Source organism: Acromyrmex echinatior, chromosome 2, assembly GCF_024713525.1.
Source record: "Acromyrmex echinatior isolate Ae372 chromosome 2, ASM2471352v2, whole genome shotgun sequence".
NCBI classification, from domain to species: domain Eukaryota; kingdom Metazoa; phylum Arthropoda; class Insecta; order Hymenoptera; family Formicidae; genus Acromyrmex; species Acromyrmex echinatior.
Window position 1 is genome coordinate 18,700,059 of NC_141853.1, and position 14,971 is coordinate 18,715,029.

The window sequence follows — 14,971 nt, forward strand, 5'->3', positions numbered from 1 at the left end:
TTTTCGCGTTTAAAACGTTAAATTATTGAACACGTTACGAATACGTTTTCTCGCTTATGTTTTCTATTAAATCTCTCATAATATCGAAATATGAAGTCAGATTACATTTCGCAAATTATCTTCCATTTAAATTAATTAAATAAAAAAAGTTATATTATAACAATGTAATATTGATTAACGATGAATTGAATATCTACATATATGAAAATAATTAAATGACATCAAATAACACGTTAATTGCATATATTCATATACTAAGTAGCTGTGACATGTAAATTGGATTATTGCGCACGTTTACATGTATTAGCCCTGATACACGCAATAATAGATAAATTATGAGTGACAAAACAATGAGAAGCTTAATTAATATCTCGGACGCTTTTATATATAAATAGAGCTATTTGATTTGAGTTAATTGAAATATTAATTGTATAAATTTGGTATATTATAAATTATTCCTTACGTGTGTGTTAAACAAGGTAATAAATTAAATTAATACATATTTGAAAAAATAAACTAACAATCTGCACAAACAAAATGTTAGCCGCGAAACGTATGTATCGTCTTTTTATTCGCTATATCACAATCTTTATTACTCTACCGACTCGTCCGCAATAAAAATGATCTATTCTTGAACATTTTGCATTATAACTCTAAAAATAAAAAAAATGTTTTTTCAAGCATCTGAAATAAAATTAATGTAATACTTTTGTAATATAAATAAACATCATACCACACAAATATCTCTGTAATGCAAATATTATTAAAAATCTTATAGGACACCTAATCTATAGGATATGCAAATTATATTATATGCGCGCAATATTTGAATACAATGTTTGGAAAAACTCAAATCAAATATATAAACATTTCTTTCGGTTTATGCGTTTCATGGCTTTGATGCAGACATGCGCACAAAAATTTAAACGCACCCACGTCTCCTGCAGCCGTCAGCAGTACTGGTGCACCCTCTCCTCCCCCCCCCCCCCCCCGGTGTGATAATTTATCAGGATCATTCCGGTGGTCGCAGAACGCGAGCGTGAACAGGACACCCGGCGGATTTATGATAACGATAACATTGAATAATTCGTGGCAACGATTGATCGCATGGTCGCGACGAGATGCACCAATGCTGTTTCAGTGGAATTGTGCGGGAGTAGAAATTAACGTACGACTAGGCATTTCAATAAGCAGAAAATTCCATTAACCGACGACTTAACCAAAAAGATATGATTTTAAACTGCATTTAAATTTTAAAGCGATGTTTACAAATTATTATTTTATATAAAAATCAAAACTGTAGATTCTGATGAAGAAATAATCGCATTCTTATTTGTCATAATATAAATATTTCAAAAAGTAGATTTTATCAACTTCGATTTGTTTACCGATAAAACGTTTATAGTGCGTCTATTCGTTTCATTGACGGCAAAGGTAATTGAGAAAAGAAGAGCTCTCAACATTTCAAAGGTCGTTATTACGATTCGCAGACATTAAGGTTACAAACGACACGTCGACCCACGTGGCTCGATTTCCACGTATATAACTGCGGTATATATCACGCGAAAGCTCGCCTCTACGTGGGTGGAGACGCGAGAGTAACTTCCGAAAGACCGATAATCTTTGCCTTAATTGAATGGCGAGGGGAGAAACAATGATTCAAACGTTTGTGACGCACCCCATTTCACGCTTTTCAGAAACTATCTAGAAGATAACGGGAGAAAAAGTGAAGAAAGAGCAGGAAAGTTAGAACGTCTCCGCAAGTGGCGCCAACATAGGAGGGAAACAAAGCGGGATGAGAAAAAACAGATAGAAGAAAAGAAAACGAGAGGCTACTGTAAATCCGCAAACACTGTGTCACGACGATTTGCAGGTGTACTGCTAGTAATTACGTATCAAACGTGGTAATGTTTTGCATTTTATCTAAACCGCCACGCTATCTTTCGCGACTGTTAAACACTATATATTACATTCTACAAACGGGAATTGTACGTCTCGTTGAAATCCAGAGATCCTCGAAGCAATCAACCACTGATTTGCTGCCCGTCCTGATCACGTTCGAAGGACAAATGGTTTATACTCTGCAACAACAATCTACGAACGATGTACATTGCGTCAAAATAGAGTTTGCATTTGATAAAACTTGATTAACTAAAATATTAAAATCGCGTTAAAAATAGATATTCGATTGATGCATATAATTGTTTCCTTTTTTGTTTTTAAAGATCATATACATATTATCATAAAAGTTCTGTCCTACTTGATGATAAGATCCATTATGATACAAAACAAAGTTGAAAATTGGGTCGCGTTCATCTTGAGATATGGCACGACAGAATTGGTGGCAAAAGAAAGGGAGAAGCCAAGAGTTTACGAATGGGGCGGTTAAAAGAAGAATGGTGGAACGGAGCCACTTAAGAGCGAAAATTTTCGTCTAAAGTCGACGAATAAATAATTCCCGAATGAGGCATTTCCGTGGAACAAGGATCCACCTTTCCCTGGTATGAAGCCAGCCACCTCTCCGTTCTCTTTTCGAATTGTGTAGGATGCAGGGACGACTTTCCCCTTCCTATGGGACAGCCGCCCTTATCACCCATTGATTTACATCTCCAGTTGTTCCTGCGGGAATCCGCCTACCTGTCGCACTCTTCCTCCCCGTCATCCTGTTTTTCCTCGGCGATGCGCCGCGCCGCACCGTCTGATTCCTAGTTTTATTTTCTCTTTCGCCAGCCCCAGAGGTACCCTCACCCGTTTCCACGAAAGGCTGTCCAGGATTTCCCGGATACAGAGTTCGCGGTGCACTTTATTATCACGTTAGACGGGAATAAATTAAGCAAACGATGCGCGCACGTCTGCGATCCTGGCGTCCGTACAAGATATTTTGCTTGTTTTTGTGACGCCGTACATAAATCGTGCGAATATGCTAAATCGAGGCTTTCTCGAGGCAAAAGTAGCAACAAAATAGTTGGAGGCCAAAAATATAAACAATAAATGTGTACAATATCGTAAAATAGCTGCAAAAGAAACCATATATTACATTCACAATATAGTAATAATAATAAAAGTATCGAATTATTCTCATCTTCTATTTTCAAAGGGATTACACTCGATCTTCATCCATCTAATCTACGCTATCCTTTACGTTTCCAATTGCCACATACCATTCATGTCTGCGACAGCGAAACAATAAAAACAAAATATATCCTCTGACGCAATAAAATTGAGAGAGATACGGGCCATCAATTCTTAATAATATTTTCGTACGTGATTTGATGTTGAAAATTTCGTCGATACTTTACGCTCGTTAGGAATTCGGAATGAGGAGATCTTAAGAAAATGAGTTTCATTAAAGAAATGCTACATTAAGAAATTGCTCTAACCGCAGAATTCTAAACCCAGTGTTGGACGTAGAGTGTGAGAGTATCTCATTTAGAATAATTAATACTTCTTACACAATGAGGCGAAACGACCTCCCATTAACACGCAATGATAAAGCATCACACTTTTTCAAACAAAATAGTATCTTTGGATATGTGTATATATATATATATATATGTATATGTATATATATATATGTATATATATATATATATATATATTACAAAGCATTTAGTACTATTAATAATAATCACAATCGCACATTGAGATAATAATTATGAGTTGACAATAAAAATAAAGAAAATAATGATTTTTTAATAATTTTTTTTTAAATTGAAATTATAAAAATTGAATAATAAAAATACAAGCATAAGAGTAATAATAACAAGCAATTAAATTTTGATAAAATGTTTTTTTTTCTATGCTCAATTTTTTATAATGATCTTTTATGTAAGACTTCTACTTTATTATATTAAAAAAAAAAACGGTTTGAATTTTTAAAAGATTACGATCTTAATAATATAACTTTTCTTAATCTTAATTATAACTTTTTTAATAAAATTAATTTATTTCGAGTCAAGGATAAAAATATTAGGTGTTGGAATTAATTCGTAGCGTTTTACAAGTGATGGGAAGTACTTTCATTAATGTATTTTTTAATGCTCATGTGAAATAAATAACATTCTTTCATTAAAAAACGCTACGAATTAATTCCAACACCTAATACAAGATGTTTTTATTGAGAATATTATATAAAAAAATTTTTAAAGTTGTCAATAAACAAATTTGCAAATATAAAAATAAAAAAAATTATTAAATAGTACTACTAAACAAAATAATAATTTTTTAATAAATAAAATAAAAATCATTATATAAAGTAATAATAATTGTTCTTTAATTTGAATAGATAAAGGTTCTAATATATAATATATCAATCTCTAATGCGTTTTTCTTTATATCTGTTATATTGAATAATTTCATACTTCTCTCTAATTTAAACGTTTTTATATATATATATATAAAAATTAATAAATACGAGCTTTTAAATATAAAATAGTATTAAATTCATTTTATACTTTTAATAATAATTAATATAATTTTAATAATGATACCTTATCTGTAAAGATTGCTAAGCAAATAATTTAATTTATTAAATAACAATTAGTATTTTTTTAATAAGAAAATGCCTATTGTATCTGATTGTACTAATTAATAAGGCTCGATATAGATACATAAACCTATAATATTATTATATGTACATGCATCTGTGAGGTAAAATAAACATGATACATTATACCTTTATTTAGGTAAACAAAGAAATATCAATATTGATCCGACGGAAAATAACTTTAGACCCTGTCTTTTACTATATTCCATATTCTAGACATATGACAAATTGAGGGCGGCAAAGCGGCGAGTATGTGTAATGGAGATGAGACAAGGCGAGACATTCTGATATTACGATGACAGCGTAACGCTTCAACACTTTGCGTTGTATGAGCGATGAGTGATGTTCACAAGGTTTGCATTAAAGTGCCTTCGATCGCACTATGCATGGTTTGATAAATGACGTACTCTACGCCTTCTTAATCAGTATATACTAAGATAACTGACTCTCATATTTTAGAAAATATCAATCGTCATTGGACGATAGAAATAAAATAGAAAATAATTATTACATACTAAATGAAAAAAAAAATACAATGATTTTAGACCATGGAAAGAACGGTTTTGCTAAAGAGTATCTAAAAATAATTTTTTATTGGATTATTAAAATAATTATGTAAGACGTTCAAACTGAATGCTTTTTGCTCATTTTGTGCTTCAATTTTCCACATAATTATTTTGTTCAATAAAATTATTATCATATCTGTATCTAACTAAATTAAATATGTATTTCAGCAAAATCGTTCTTTCCGTGTAAAATTTGTATCTTATATATAATTATATCTTCCATGATTACTAACAGAAATATATAGAATATGTTATTATCTTCTTAATGTTATATGCTATACTTTGATATCCCATTTTTTCAATCTTTTATTCCTATTCCATTTTTATTCACAAAATACCTATTCGCACAAACAGAGTAAAATTCACTCAAATTGTCATTACTGCATAAAATTGCATCAAAAATGCACAACCACTTGTCTGAAAAAGCCAGTACTCTTTCCCAAGATGATGCTTTTTATTTATCGTATCCAAAATGTACCGCGAATTGCATCAGTCTGCGACTTTAGAATGCAACGAGAGAAACGGTACTTTATCCTAATGCCTGGGCTACTTCGTTATTTCCGTTTACGGTCATGCTCTTCCAGGTGGTCAACCAAATTCGATTTTCTCGTTGCTTTCGACATTTTAGCTGCCCGTACTATTCGTTCCCATTTCTCGCGCTTTACCACCGACCTACCGCCATTGTACAATTACGAACGCAGCGTTGAAAAAAGGGAAAATACAATACCGAGCTGCATTTAAAAGGGGGGCGACAAAGAGCATTTCAATTAAATTTTATTTCAATTGTTTGACGTTGTATGTTGCGTCATGTGCGTCCATGAGAACATTCACTCATATGTCATTTTCCTCGAAATCATATAACTTGATACGTGAATATATGGCATGCATTTAATCTATTATCTACGCTCGTTTATGTATAATTGAAAAAAACGAAGCATAGCTTGTTCTCTCTGCGCCATCCCGTACAGCCATTCGCTATTTCAATGCGAGCATTATTGTTTATTTATATACCTCATCCACATACACACACAATAGCTGGCTGCTTGAACCACAATGGCATAATTATTTCCTATTATGAAAATCGTATTTGCATTATTATTAGACATTACTAATTCAATGCATAAAAATAATGACCGATATATTAATAATTATTACGTGAAAGATACATTACTGTAATAATACAATGTATTCCATTGAATAAAATAAAACGTTGAAAAATATTATACCCATTACGGAATAATTTCAACAATAATAATATCACCTCCAACAAATAAAGAAAGGAGCTGTTTCAGTTAAAAGCTTTTCGATCACACGTCAAAAATCATAAACCTTTTTTCGATATTGACTGTTTCCACCTCGATTTTTTTACAAGTAAATTGTCTAAATTGCACATATGTACAATTGCACACGTACAGATGTGAACAACCGATAGATTGCCACTGGAGTGACCGAAGGAAAAACGACGAAGAGATACGTGGGAAACAAAAGAGCAACGCCGTTGAGAATACACAAAGGCGCGTGTTACATGCGCGCGACCACATGATCGTTTCCCGATTCTCCTTGAACCTGCATGTCCTATCCGGGTCGGCGCACAACGCCAACAACTTTCGCGAGCAGAAAGGCATTTTCCCGGGAAACGATTTTATTATTTAATGGAAGCACTCTAAAGTCGAAGCTTTTATATAATCGACAAGTCGGGCGGTGCGATGGCGGGTCGAATCTTCGCTCGATCGAAAATTGCATACGCGACTTGCAAGGAAACGAGCACGAATTAATAAATTCCATTTGAGATTTTCTTATTTCCCTATTCTATATGCGATATTCAAAATGTATCTGTGAATTTTAAGAGATAACGAATTACGAGGGAAACGAGTATAAATTAGAAATTCTGAACGTACACGGAAAGAATGATTTTCACTGAAATTATATCTAAATTTAACTGCACACTGTGTTAAATTCATAAAGTTATACTCTCAATTTGTATTATTTTTAATATCATATCTATTACTGCTCCTATCCATGTTATTAATTTAATTAAAACAATATAGTTAAATAATTTAACTCTAGAAAATGTATTAAATTTGATTAAAAATTTATGGATACGTCAATATGAACGATGTTCGCTTTGAGATCATAGAAGTTAGAAGAAATTATAAAAGTTATCAAAGTGTCGTTTAACTCAAGGAATTGTGTTATCATTTCTCTTTTCATATCTAACAGTATATAGATACACATCTAAAAATAATTGTGTTAGACCATCGAAACAATTATGTAGGGCACTTAAGGTACATTGTTAAAATATCAAAATACTTTGCAATACTTTGGTATTACTCGAATGTCCTACATATATATATATAATTATAATAGTTTAATAAAAAATTATTTTCAGATCTGTATCTAGTAAAATTGTTTAATTCCGATCGCTTTCGCAAAATCGTTTTTTCCGTGTAGTGTAAACTTTATTCGACTCTAACGCGATTAAAAATTGTAACATCGAATCTGTACATTCTATCAAAACCAAAGATTTATCATCATTATTTCGATATAGTGTCCGAGATAGAAATAAGCATTTTATTCTAATTGTAAACACAATGAAACGCTCGCACGGAAACAAATGATATCACTATCGCTATGACTCCAAATGGAACAACAGTGAATTCTTAATGTTGCCTACAACAGAAATTAATACCTCGGCGTAATTTCGTTTGCACTTAATGAATCATGTTGAAAAGCCACGAGGTACGAGCTTTATAAAATCGCGACGCAATATGGAAACGCGGCACAAAAGACGAAGAAGTCAAGGAGGATAGTTGCGGTAAAATATTTATTACTCTCGCATAGGCGGTTCATGTATGCAAGAAGTTCTTCAAAGTTCCTCGAGTGAGCTACCATGCAAGATACAATCCCGCATGATAATACCGAAAGAAACTGGGAAGGGAACAGTGGATGGCGCGTTGTATTCGACCGTGGATGATGCGCGTCCCTTTCCTATCGTGCATCGTTTTCGTTGTTGTTTCAACTCTCTCTTCGTAACTTTGGAATTACTTATACATACAATCTGCAATCTTCGCGAGAGATCTGTCGCTGCATTCGGAACAGAAGTCCGTTTCGCAGCGAAGAGAGAATGCAATATAACGGGACTTACAAGATAAAACGTGAGTTACAACTTTTTAACGCGTAAGCGCCTCCCGTAAAATTTAGTTACGACACTATGCCTCCGTCTAAGTTTCGCGGCGATCCGTTTCTTTTTTTTTCTTTTTTATATCTTTTGTTATATACTTTAGTGTCGTTTCTTTACGATTTTTATAACAATTGCTACATACATGAAATAATATTTGAAATAATATTTTTGAATATTAGGTCATTTAAAAAGTATCCGCGGTTTTTTGTTCAATTTTTGAATGAAAAAACCGCGGATACTTTTTAAATGACTCAATATATTTTGTTAATTAACATGTATATGAAAAGGACAATTTTGTGATAATGCCCGTTTTAATATAGATTAATTTTAATCTTGGTTCAACTTACCTTTCATCTTTTTCTATTTTTGAGAATTAGAAAAGAATAAAGAATAAATTAAACCGAGATTAAAGTTAATCTACATTGGTAAAAATGGACACAAAGCGTTTAAAAATTTAGCTGGATGCAAATCTGAAAATAATTTTGTTGGAATATCAAAATTGTATTTATATATTGTCAAATTCATAATGCCAAATCATACTCAATTTAAATTATTTTTAGTCCTTTCCTCTTAGAACGCCAAAATCCAGTATATTGTTGATTTGATTAAAACAGTGGAATTCAATTTAACTCAAGAAAATGTATTAAATTTGACTGAAATTTAGTTTATTATTTGCATACGTTAATATAAACTATATTTATTTGGAAACTAACAATAGAGATTGATTTACATTTTGACACATAGAACAGTTAACGATAAAACATCATTTAACTCAAAGGATTGAGTTATACCATTGTTTTTTTCGATATACTAACAGTGTGAAACATTAAAATTGATTAGTAGAATGTCAAAATTTTTTATAGCATTGTCATTCTAGATAATTATTTTGATAATCCAAAAAAATTATTTTCAAATCTGCACCCTGCTAAATTTGTGAATTAAATTCCATCAAAATCATTTCGCGAAACATAGAATGTTTCAGTCATTTAAAATATTTTGACAGCTCTCCAATAGCCAGCTCGAAGCCAGATATTCACTTATAATTCTAACTCTTAAATAACCTCACGTGACATCGATGTTTTTATATTTCAACTCAAATTAATTTCCAATAAGATACATTAAACTTTCCAGGATATATTTCGCAGTATTCGTGGGATACCCTGTATATACAAGTCGCGAAAAGATGAAAAAGTCTGTTCTCCCGTTATTGTTTAATCGCCATTCCGTCATTTATCACCGAGCATTTATCTGAATAAAAAGTTGAAAGGTCTCGCGCGAGATTCCGAATTTGGCGCAATTTTCAGATCGTTAGCCATGCGAAAGGTCGAAATAAAATACTGTTCTCGCTGGCCGGTCAGCGGAAATGCGTCGAGAATAATTAAGCATCCATCAAACCGCTGTCGCGTGCGCCGAATGCTGCGCAGTAGCGAATCCTTACAAATAAATACATAATTATGCGGGCAAGCGTGATAAATGGATTTACTCACCAGTCCGTGTCGGTGCAATCGACGATCCGCTGCCGGCCGTTCTCGCTCCATCGATGTCAAACGCCACGGCTCCAAGTTGCACGCCGTATCAATTTCGCCATAGGGACGCTCACTCGCGTACACGAATGTCCGGAAAAAAACGCGGACTAATCACGATCACCCGATATAGTCCCGATACTCCATTCGACACACCCGTCACTCGCGTGTGAATTCACTCGCTTCGAAATGGTACGCGGTGCGCGCGAGTATCTGTATAGTTTATACGGCGAGAGAGACTCGACGCGCCGAGAGTGGCAACGACAAAATGGCGTCCGTTCGGAGAATCGAAACCGATCTGAACCGTGGTGCGAATCGACGCGAAACGATCGCGCAAACGCACATCGCGAGTCGCGACTCGAGTACCCGTAACGGCAGTAACGGCCGTAACGTAAAGCGGCTAAATTACTCCATACGCACTTCGGTGCGATAGCCAACCGACACACTTCCATTGCTCGGCACTATTGATACGCGCTATCGATCACCCGCGCGATACATCTCGAATGACATGAAGTGCGCACCGCTACAACTCGCGAGTCGGAGTCGAACGGCAAACAAATGAATAACGTATTTCGCAGCTCGAACGTGAATGCCATGATCGATCATAACAGCGCGCACTCGTTAGTAAGCTCGATACTTTTCTTCGTAATTTCCCAAATTTACGCACGCTCTCTTTCGTCGGATATATAAAAGCGCGAATACAAATTCACAATTGCGACGCGCCGCGCCGCGCCGCGCCACGACACGAAGTGAGTTCTAAATGTCCAGATGGCGCGACGGTCGCGCCTAAGCAGGGGGATGCGTTCAGGAATTATGCCAGAAAGTGCATTCTACTTTGGGTGCGTTCGGGGAGACGCTATTAGCGCTATTTGTATCATTCTATCCTTGGATGCGTTCCATTTTGTGCTCAATTCCATTTGCGCTTGTAAGCATCATTTGTCCTTAGAATCGATTCTATATCTTAAAACGAGGTGAAAATTAACAAATTTTTTACGCATTGATTAATAAAATTATAATTATTCTAATAAATTTTCACTTTTAATTATTTTATTAAAAAATTTAATTCTCACTTTAATTATTCTAATAAAAATTTACTTTTGTAATTGTTACCTTGTTTCAAAAATATCAAAACAATTCTCTTGTTTAATATTTGATAGCTATAGTAAGAATAACAATCGCTTAGTGAAAGCATTATGATTAAATTAGTATTACTAATAAACAATTAGATATAAAATAATTATTTATTGAGTTTTAACCAATTTCGTAACTTTTATGCCATAACTTTCGTGTTTAGGTTAAATATACAGTATAAATTGCGGATAAAACGTAATGGGAATCAGACTAAAAATTTTTGAAAATTATAATGCAATAATTCTATGCCAAAAAAGACTGAAGACAACAGTCACCCAAACATGATTGAGCATCACTCGATTTTCAGACTTTCGTTTTCTGTTTGGCATCGCTTGTGGACAAGATCAAACTGATCTCCAATACATTCAAAATCAAGTTTGCTGTATGACTGACTTATACTAATGTAATAATCGCATTCCATATTCGCGGAAAAATGAAATAAAAATCGTTCGCGAAAGATTTCGAGTTAAAGCGTTGAGGTATTCAATCTCAATTACAATCTCAGAATCTGTATCAAATATTTACTTCAATCGGGGGGTAAGGGATTCAACTCGGACAAAAGGGCTTGTTAAAACGAGATTATCCGATATATACATATATACTGAATCGTCATTTGCGCACTATTACGTATATATAAGGCATTATCTCTTCTTTCGACATTCCATCTACGATCCCTTCCTTCTTTCATCCTTTGCCAACTGTCACCGCGAATAGTCTCTTTATTTTGTCGTTCTCTTTTCCCGCGTTGCTACGCAGTCGCGAAGTTAGACGAAACTCGTTATCGGATAGAACGGGCGATTACCGCCTCGTCTCGAGTTGAAGCTCGACTTTTAACGCGATTATACGTCGCTGAAAGGCTAAATTGCACGGCGCAACGAGAGTTAACGCCCGCGAAAACTGCAAATTCAAGCGATGCGCCCTGAAGAGGAGCGGCGAAAAATAATCAGCAGAACGACGCGAATCGCGAAAAAAATGTCGTGCTCTCTCTCTTCTTATATAGTTTAGCTTTCAATCATGATACCGGGAAGAATTCTGCGACAAAGTGAAATTTACAGAGCAGCGAAAATACGCTAGTTTGCTGATGTTAAAACAAACAGATCTTTTTATAGTCCAGATTGTTGTTCAGACGAATAATATTTCTAATTAAGTAAGACAATTCCTATATTCGGTCAAAGATCTTAGTGCTAAATAGTGCGCCAAAATCTTTCTCGATCTTGAAACACGATTATAAGAATAGAAGAACCCGAGTATAGTTATATCTCTCACTTATTAAATTCATAAACAATTTAATAATTTTTTATGCTCATAATTAAGCATTTTTATAAGAATATTAATAATTAGATGTTAATGAGAATCTTAAATCTATAAATATTTCAATATATAGTATTTTAATACATTACATACTTCACATTTACATCAATGGCACGAATATTCTCTTTATGGCTGGTATTCATAGTCCGGCACAACGTACATATCTAAAAGACATCATAAAAACATCTATAAAGACGTCTTTTGAAACACACTACATGTCTGAAAGTTATGTAAAAGATATCATAAAGAAGTTTTCTATATAGATGTATCTGGAAATCCGTTTCTATTATATTTCAAGACCGTCTTAAGTAATATTTAAAATGCTAATATGACTGTGATTACGGCTTATCAAACAGACAGTACTTAAGACTGTACTTAAAACAGACTTAAATATAAGAACTGGCTAAATGAAAATCGTTCTTCAAGTCTTGAAACATTCAAAAAAATAAAGTAAGTAGAGAAAAAAGACGGCGACAAATAAGGAACATAGTGAAGCCAATACAAAGCAAACGTTCCGAAAAATTCCTCGTGTTTCATAAAACTGTTCTCGTAGCTCTGCGTGTTTTATACAACTCTGTGCCGCAAATAGACTGAAGAAAAACTAAAGGCAGAAACAAAAAAGGTAAACGGAAGCCTGATAGGTCGAGTCAATCGTTCACCTGTTCAACCAATCGCACACCTGTACTCGTTCTCCACGAAGCTAAACCAATCGGACCCCCGTACGTCTCGTTGTTTGGTCAGTTTACGAGCTCCCGCACTCTACGGATATCGATTACCGATCGCCTCAGCGGCTATCGCTTCCTCCTAATACTGAAAAATGGACCAAAGCCTTTGCGCGAGATCGCCCGCGAAGGAAAGCGAGCGCAAAGCGCGGCTATCGCCGTGGAATTCTCTCGACGCGCCCGACGAGAGATCCGATGGAGGACTTCAGGAAGAATGCTCAAAGTTTCCGCCCGCTTCCGGTCCGCCGGCTTTCGTTGATGGCTGCAATTAGACCTCTAGCCATTCTTTTGTAGCACACACGCTCACACAACGTACTGCACCGAAGATCGACCGCCACCAGAAAAGTAGCCCATGAGCGAGAATATCCTTTCTAATTGAAAGCGACCTTAAATTTTGGAAAAGTTAATGAATTAGAAGAACGACTGTAGAATGGACGCGTCCGTTTTTCTCCGTTTTTCTCACGTCGAAAGCTTTCAGTTTAACATTACGTCCTGAAGTAATATAACGGATGGAATTTCAGTATTAATTATACGGTCGAATATGTTACCGACAGTAATCGATCATTGTTAAAATTTTAATTGCTCAGTATGAAAATTTCTCGAGAAATTTATTCTATCCATACAATACGGAAATAATTATTTTTAATTAGAACGAAATTAATTTTTAATTAATTATGATATTACATAAATTATTAAAGTTGATTATAAATTAAAGTTAATTATAAATTAATTTTAATAAAGCTATCATCACGATAATAAAATTGAATTTATAACTCAAAGATTACGGCTATTATTCTTATTCTGTTTTATACGAGATCTGTTCAGACAATAGTTACGGTTGTATTATTTATTTGTCCTCAATTTAATTAATATTTCTGGATTTTTCATTAAACTCGAACGAAAGTATACATTCAAATATTAAGAGAAATTACTTAAAAGACACTGTAAATTATAATATTTTCAAGTTTATAGTGTTTATAATTATACATGTATTTCACTGACAAAGGCTTTATAGCTTTACCTATTCCAAATTCCCTCTTTACGTTTCGTCTTTCCCTTTTGAATCGTTATAACAGATACCCTATTCCTATTCAGCGGTTCATTGTGAGGAACATATTGTCTTATCGAGCACAGAACAGTTACAAAGTCCAATGCCTCATGGTAGCTATTCCGCTCGAAGCAATTCCGCTTAAGATACCATATAACAAAGGTCTGTTTATACTCGAAATATCGCGACAAATTTTCGTCGAGCGATCACTTTGTATCGGACGAAAGGGTAAGAAAAGCGAGAAAGATCTCGTGTAGAACAATTGTAGAATTTTGTCGTGAATCTATTGTAAAAATTACATGACAGATTTTTGCGTGCGATCTCTCAATGACGAGCGATTTCCGGTAACTTCCCATTATTGATTATGTAACTTCCATTCTCTTGGAACTATATTATTCCGATAAATAATCTCTTGCATGCTGCATAAATATTTGTAACTTATAATTCATATGTTTAATTTGATGGATAACGTTTGTCTTTAGCACTTGCATTATTTGTCACGTCATAATTTAACATATTTATTACATACTTAATTACTAACATGAAATTATATACATTTAAATTGCACACTCAAACAAATTGCTCGACATTATACAGAATTTCCAAAGAAAAATAAAAAAGTAAAACTTTTAAATCGCAAATAATAGTATATGTATATTATAATGCAAATTGCAATTTTTAAATCTAATATTGTTTCGTATATTAATGTTACATTAATTTCTTATTATTTGCATAATAAATTGTTTGAAATGTGTGAGTAATTTTACAAACAAAAAATTTCAAGAAAATTATGTTATATCTATAATTATATCTAATATTGCAACTCTATGCTAATTGTAAGAGAGAGAATTAATGCTTAAATGTTTTATTAATTCTATAATACTAATCTTAAGTCAGCGGCAACATACAATGCTTATTTTTCTGTTGGATTGCTAGCTGGATT

At 33.8% G+C, this 14,971-nt stretch overlaps 1 long non-coding RNA gene across 2 annotated transcripts in view; it reads right to left on the reverse strand.

Moving 5' to 3' along the window:
- Positions 1-14,622, reverse strand: part of LOC147910578 (uncharacterized) — a 213,888-nt gene extending 199,266 nt beyond the window's left edge. For both annotated transcript variants that reach the window (XR_015544251.1, XR_015544250.1), the window contains exon 1: positions 9,781-14,622. This is a non-coding gene — a long non-coding RNA (uncharacterized LOC147910578). The remainder of the gene's footprint in view (positions 1-9,780) is intronic.
- Positions 14,623-14,971: the final 349 nt, after the last annotated feature.